Source organism: Octodon degus, unplaced genomic scaffold (genome assembly GCF_000260255.1).
Source record: "Octodon degus isolate 3935 unplaced genomic scaffold, OctDeg1.0 scaffold00404, whole genome shotgun sequence".
Taxonomy (NCBI): domain Eukaryota; kingdom Metazoa; phylum Chordata; class Mammalia; order Rodentia; family Octodontidae; genus Octodon; species Octodon degus.
Window position 1 is genome coordinate 84,071 of NW_004524980.1, and position 6,160 is coordinate 90,230.

The window sequence follows — 6,160 nt, forward strand, 5'->3', positions numbered from 1 at the left end:
AAATCAATATGCAAAAATGAAGTCAGGTGAATCCCTCTCTCCTGATGGAGGAAAGGAACTGTCCTGCACCTGTAGTATGTTTATTTATTTTATTCCATCAGCAAATGAATAAATGAATATATAAATAAATTTGTGGATAGTTGAAGAGGAGGATAGGACCTGAGTCATTAAGATTTAATCTGTAGTAGAACAACAAGACTTGGAGATAGGAAGAAATTGACTCTATAATCTCAAGTGAAGGTCAAGCCTCCATGTGTATCAGCTCCCTGAGCTGTGCTTACCTCTCATGGGCTTCTACCAGACCCACGAGAGACAGTGACCTTGTCTTAGATACCCCAGGTAGTCAGCTCCACTATCAACCATGCCACTCCTGTACAGTGCCCCTGTGAGTCCATGAACAGCCCAACAAGGCCTCATCCTGAACTCATAAGCAAGAGTCCTATTTGCTTTGTTTCCTTTTGCTTTGTTTTAGTTTTATGTATTTGGCATAGGGTCTCACTATGCAACTTGGACTTGTAGCGATCCTCCTGTTTGAGCCTCTCCAGCAGTATGAATACAGACATGCGCCACCACACCTGGTCTTGGTGGCCAGTTTGCCATGCATTAGCCAGGGCTACAATGGCATGCGATACTGGGGATGGAAGCCTGGTCTTTGCACTTGCCCAGGCAGGCAGAGTTATCACTGTGGCCCTCATTTTGCATTTGGTTTTGCGTTCGCTTTTGGTTTTTGACACATGATCCTCAAAAAGTGGACACTTGCTTGGGATTCTTGGTGATCTTGCCTCAGGCTCCAGGGTGATGGGATTATAGCTGTGAGTCACCACACTTGGTATCATCAAGCCTGACTCTGTCTTTCCAAAGAATTAAAATCCCTGGGCGTGGTGGAACAGGCTTGCAATCCCAACACTCCAAAAGAGGAGGCAGGAAAATTGCAAAAGAGTTCTGGGCTATCCTGTGAAACATAATGAGACCCTATCTTAAAAAGTAAATAAATTAGGGCCAGTGAGATAGTTCAGCAGATTAAGCATTTGCTTAGGCAAGTGTTGGGGCTGGTGTTGGATCTCTGGCACCACATGCTGAGCCAGTGCCACCCATGTGACCCCAGCAACAGTGAATGGATAGACAAGATGCCCTCTGTCTGTCCCAGGCATACAGTAAAATCCAGGCACTCTGTGCATTCTTGCCCCTAACGTTATCACCTTTGGCATGCATGATATTCCCATTGTTTTTTCAGATAGACTCTCACACTGGACAGAAAGCTGAATTTTCCACTTTCCTCTTGCCAAAGCCCACCAGACACAGATTTTCATTAGGAGACAATGAAATCAAACCCACATCGCCCTTCATAGACAACAATCTTTACTCAGATGATGAACGTGAAAAGTAACATCAAAGACCAGGATGGGAAAGGTCTAAAGTCGAGCACTCCCAAGACTGAGGCAGGAGAATCACCTCAAATCTGAGGCAGGTGTGGGTGTTCTAGGTCAGCCAGAACTACAGATTGAGAATCTCTTTAGAAAAAGACAGGGACAGAGACAGAGACAGAGACAGAGGGAAAGAAGACAGAGCAGTAACTTTGAAGTATTGAAGACAACATAGAATATATTCACAATTTTAGTCTTTTGAAAAATTTTTAAAATGGGACCTGAAGAGCAATATCAGGAAAGGAGAGAAAAAAAATTGGAGCCACAGTATACTTTGCTGCCATAACGAAACACTCTGCACTCTTCTCTCTTCTTCCTGGTTTGAGTTTTCTTTTCGTTTTCCCTTTCCTTTTTCTCTTTGCTTTTGATTTTTTGAGCCAGGTTTCTTTATGTACAGCTGGGCTGGACTTGACATCACTAGGTAGTCCAACCTGGGCTCCAACTCATGGCTTCAGTTACACTATCTCTGCGTGCATTGGGAACCACGGTACTTTAACTGAAATTAGTCTGGTGACATAAGGAGATGAAAAGTGTAGTTAATAAATGGAGCATTTGAAGAAACCTCCACAAGTCACCCCTCCCTTGGTGGCCCATGCCCATGATCCAAGCACTCAGGAGACTGAGGCAGGATGGCCATGAATTCAAGGATAACCAGGCATACATAGTGAGTTCATGGTCAGTGTAAACTGCATAGAAAAACCCTTTCCTCAGAGAGAGAGAGAGAGAGAGAGAGAGAGAGAGAGAGAGAGAGAGAGAGAGAGAGATCTGTGAAATAATGGCCATGTCTTTCATTAGTGTACTCCAGAGGCTAGGGCAAGAGGATTACAACAAGTTCTAGACAAGCATAGGATCCAAATGAACTGAAGGTCAGTCTGAACTGCATAGTGAAACCCTATCTCAATAAAAACTTGTTGCTTCAGATGTGCTTGTACTTTTCCAGAACAGCCCAAATATGTTAAGATATAGTTCTTTAATTAAAAAAACCCCAGCACCTTGAGCAGAGCATGGTGGTATAGAACTTTAATATCAGCACTTGGGAGGCTGAGGCAGGAGGATCTTTGGGAGTTTGAGACCAGTCTAGGCTATAAAAAAGCTCATGGATAGCCTAAATGGCATAGCTAGATCCTGTCTGAAAAATTAAAAGAACTCAACTTGCTTAGATAAGATTTCCTTTCTTTGTCATCACAGTGTAAACACCAACTATTGCCCAGAGAGATGGCCAAAACCTGGGATCCCAGCCCTCAAGAGACTGAACATCCTCCAGAGTTGGAGGCCAGTCCAGGCTACATGGGGAGTTCTAGGTCATGTCCAGAAAATTTATCAGGAAAAAGACAGCCACTCTTTTATATTAATTGACAAAACAATAGTATACAAAAATCACACGTATTTGTCTAAAAAGTTTTCTCAACTCAACATTTCCTAATTTTTTGTTTCCATGCAATGTTTTACTTTTCTAGAACACGTTTATGGTAAGTAATATTTACATTTGTAAATATTACAGTGGGTAAATGTCACTATGTTGAAAAGGACAAAAGAGAAAATCCTCATAGTCAGATGAGAATGTCCATCATCGAGTTTTCAGGAAGCAAAGACTGACTCCGTGGGAGGCTCTTGAGGTTCCAAGCATGAATCTTCCTGGCCTCACAGTACCCAGTATGGACAGGACTCTGCCAGAAGGGCACAGGCATGTGGCATCATGAATGGGCAAATGGCATGTGGCTGCAGACTGTGGCCTCCAAGCCTATGTCCTTGTCTCTTGCCTGACATGTCCTACAACATGGAGGCACGAGACATCTAGCCCTCCTGCTGCAGGCTCAGGAGTGCCCTGGGTTTTCAGTGTATAGGCACAAAGACATCTAACTCCTCAATGACAAGGGTCTTGACAGAGTCCACGATGCCCTCAAAGGAGTCTGAGCTCTAGGAAAGCTGTAGGGAGGTCCGTGACAGGAGCGTATCTGACAAGAGGTTGAAGAGAATAGAGTCTTGATGCTTAGCTGGGTCTTGGGTCTCAGTTGGGACTGAGGCTGGGGCTGGGGCTGGGGCTGGGGCTGGGGCTGGGGCTGCCCCACCCTGGGAACCCTCCTGGCTGCTGCTCCAGGTCTGGTTGTGTGTGAAGATGGGCTCCATTGCTGGGAAGACACTGGAAAGGCCAGGTGCGGGGGGGCCTGGAAACCTGCAGACCCCTGCGGCACCAAAGCCTCATACCTAGGGGTCTGGTTTGGATCCCAGGCAGAAGATGGGCCAGAAAGGCTGCTCCCAGGGCCAGAACCTGGACCAGAGTCCAGAGCCCTGGCAGGCCTAAGGTGCCTTCTGGGGCCTTGAGCCCTATGGTGGCTCTGTGCTCTCTGCTGTTCCTGCCTGGACTTGGATCGCCGGTTCTTGAATCGCACCTGCAGACACAAGGCAGGGGAGAGGGTGATTGTCAAAAAGACAGGAGCTTTCAGCCCCTGCCTCTTCCCCAGATAGGGAGTGGCCCAGAAAGGAGGGGGTCAAGCCAAGTACCAGGTGCTGCAGGGAAAGAGGTTGCAGAGAGGGGCCTGAGACACCTATAGGGATTAGCATGGGGCTGCAGTAAGGGGTCCTTATCTTTGAGATCCCAGAGCCCTGGGTCCCTTGTGCTGGACTTGCAGGTACCAAGGGCTCTCAGGGTTGAGCTGAGTCCAGCCCAGAGCCCATGGCTAACCCCAATTCCCTCTGCAGCTCAGGCCACCCAGGGAGGCTAGGGTCCACAGACCTTTACATTTTCCTCAGTCACATTTGTAGTGCACACCAGCTCTTCCCTCTGTTCCTGGGTTAGGTACTGCCTCTTGGCAAATAGCTCCTCCAACTGTCTCTGCTGCTCCAGGGTGTACACAGTGCACTCCTTCCGAGGCTTATTGGGCTTTGGATGAGGTGAGAAGGCTGGGGAACTAACTTGAGGGGCCTGGGAAGGCTGGGCGCCCTGAGGGTTTTGGGAAGGGTGAGGGCCCTGAGGATTTTGAGAAGGGTGAGGCCCTGGGGTAAATTGGGGTCCTGGAGCAAAGAAAGGGTACTAGGGATAGTTGAAGTCCTGAGGGGCCTGAGCATGCTGCGGTTACTGGGGGCAGGGCTAAGGGACCTGGAGACACCAGAGGCCCAGGCAAGCCTGAGGAACTTCCAGGACCTGGATTACTTAGGGGGACCGAGCAACCCCAATCCTAGGTGGAGTGAGGGCACTGGGGAAACTGGCAGATAGCATGCTGTTGAGGGATTTGGGAGGCCTGAGAGAGGGAGGAGAACAAGAGAAGGTCAGAGCCCATTAACTGTACCCACTGTCTATAGGACCCATTTGGATCCAGGCCCCATTTGGGTCCAGGCCCCAGGGATGCTCAGGCAGCCCCAGTCTATAGGACAAAGGGCTGAGGGGAACCTGACCCAACCTACCAGACCCCACATATCAAACTTCTACCCACAACCTGCACCTAGGGGAATCTGTGGCCACATCTTGGCAATGCTGTTGAACCCACCTGGTGCTTGGCTGCCAGACTTTCAGTCCAGAAAGGCCTACAGTCTTCTGCCTCCCTCAGTGTCACCCACAGAAGGCTTCTAAGACCCCTTTCCCCCCAGGAGTGCCAGGGACGCTGACTCTGCAGGACCCACTGTGGCCATCTGGAGTTTTGATTCACACATAGCACCACATTGCATTCCAAGACCAAACCCAGGGAGTGCTGCAGTCCCAGCGCAGGCACGGCACCCTTACTCCTGCCCTGGACCCAGAGCCAGGCCCAGCTCACCCCTGAAGTCATCAGGCTGCTGCATTCCAGCTCCCGCTCTGCTCCTGTGCCTGCAGTCCTCTGCAGGACTCGGATATAAATCCACTCTCCTGCTCCTCCCATGGCCTCAGGACCTTCCCTCCACCTGCACCCTGCCCCGCCTTCTCCACCTAGATGCCCTGTCCTTCCTCGCTGAGCAGCTACTGAGCCCCAGGTGTGACTCTGACGTGGGACCAAGCCTTGGCCCTGCTCACAGGTGCAGCCCAAAGAAGATGCCCCAAGGGGGTACTAGGGAACACAGGAAATGTGCCCCAGTTCCAGCGGGCCGCCACAGTCCTCCAAACAGAGTCCCCCTAGTCTCCATTGCTGGGGTTCTGCTTCTGATCCCTTGGAGGCATTCAGCTGGCTTCTACCTCCACCATGGTGCCTGAGTATGTCTCTCCTGTGTCTCGCTGCATCTGAAAGTGAAGCCAAACTTCTAATTTTCTCCTGCTCCTAGCAGGGCTTGGAGGTCAGGGAGCTGCAGAACTTACTCTATCATTCACAGGCAACTGTTAGTATAGTAGTTGTTATTATAATAAAACTGTTATAATAATTAAAGATGAAAATTAAATAGAAAATGAAAGAAGTCAGGCCTGGTGTCCTACATCTGTAATTCCCACAAGTGAGAGGCTGAGGCAGGAGGATTGCTTGAGTTTCTGGCTACTACATATGAAGTTCAAAACCACCCCACAATATGTAGACAGGCTTTGCCTCAAAAAGAAAAAAAAATTCACAGAAGAAAACTTAACCATTCCCTGAATATTTGCTCACAAGCTCCAGTTTAATTCAAGGTCCTTTCTAACACCCACTCATGGATGTGGAGCTAAGACCTAAGACAGTAAATTCAGCTCTTCTGAGAGCTGAGAAGTGCTGTGCTCATGAGAAGTGCTGTGCTCATGGTGGGCACTGGCTGGGGACAGGCTGGGGCATCACCAAGTCAACATCAAACACCAGCCTACCCTC